A 1,435-nucleotide genomic window follows, 5' to 3' on the forward strand; every position below is an offset into this window, starting at 1 on the left:
AAGATGACATGAAGTTTGAAAAAGTCCCAGGGATTCTGACATTCTAATTCTTCCTGCATACACCATTGGCAAACACTGACATAGTGCTTAATGGGTATTTAATATTTAAAGTACTCTATGGGTACTTAATAATTAACACTCTATAGTAGTCAGCTTCATAGAAAGTAACAACTCATTTTAGCTGCCATTTAAGATCTCATGTCCCATTTCTATCTCCTTAGCTTTAAAATGATCCTCATTTTCAGTATTTGGTTTCGTCACAGACTGCTTTGCAATCCAGTAGTTTTCGCTGAAAACTGTAGGCATTTTAACTTTATAAAAGGCAAAAACAGTCAGGTAACTTACAAAGTTTAGTGGGGTCTAGAGATTGACAAGGTAGGTCCCTGGGAGGCATAAATGGTTTGTGCTTGACCCCTAGCCTAAAGGTTGGTAGTTCAAACCCACCCAGCAGCTCTGCGGAAGAAAGGCCTGGCGATCTCCTTCCACAAAGATTACAGCCGAGAAAACTCTATAGAACTCAAGTCGACTCTGTAACACATGCGGTAGCCATGAGTGGGAATCGACGGCCACAGGTTTGGTTTTTGGTGTTTTTTAGAGGTTGCCAAGAACTAAGAGGGGCACAACTCTGAAAGCCTAGGGCAGAAAGAGAACCATGACTAGTCAGGGAGGTCAGAAGAGGCTCTCCCGAGAAAGGCTGACGGGGCGTAGATTTGAAAAATGAGCAGAAGATAAACCAAAGGCGAAGAAAAAAACATTCCGGACAGCGGAAGCAAGTAGCTAAAGGTAACTAGTATCTAAAGCCTACTCATCTCTTTATAAACATCACAGATCGTTCACACTTGACATATCCTCTTGAGAGTGCACACTGAATTGAATGCAGACAAAGCAGTAAAAATACGAGTGTTCCCGAGAGAACAAATACGTTTAATAAACCTGAGGTTTGCACCGCACGACTAAAACCCACTGCCAATGAGTGCATTCCGACTCATAGCGACCCTACAGGACAGAGTAGACCCGCTCCATCGGGTTTCCAAGGCTGTAAATCTTTACGGGAGCCGACTGCCACAACTTTCTGCCGCGGAGCTACTGGTGGATTCGAACCGCCGACCTTTGGTTAGCAGCAGAGTTTTAACCACTGCGCCACCAGCGCTCCTTACTGCACGACAAGCAGACGCCCATCTCAGGGCACTACGATGTCGAGCAGCTTAATTCTGTTGGAAGAAAAAAGCCCCACCCCCGCGTGGTCCGGACTCGCTCTAATACCCAAGAGGAAAACCGCAGCAAAGTAGGAAGGTTGGGAAGACAAGGGTGAAAGAGAGATGGAACGGGGCTTCCGGGGACAGCTTTCTGAGGGAACAAAGGAGCAGAAACCCAGCGACCACTGCGACCTGAACACGGGCACCTAGTTCATGTCGCGATCTCCCGACGGTGGCAA

Source organism: Trichechus manatus, unplaced genomic scaffold (genome assembly GCF_000243295.1).
Source record: "Trichechus manatus latirostris isolate Lorelei unplaced genomic scaffold, TriManLat1.0 scaffold00028, whole genome shotgun sequence".
Classification (NCBI taxonomy): Eukaryota; Metazoa; Chordata; class Mammalia; order Sirenia; family Trichechidae; genus Trichechus; species Trichechus manatus.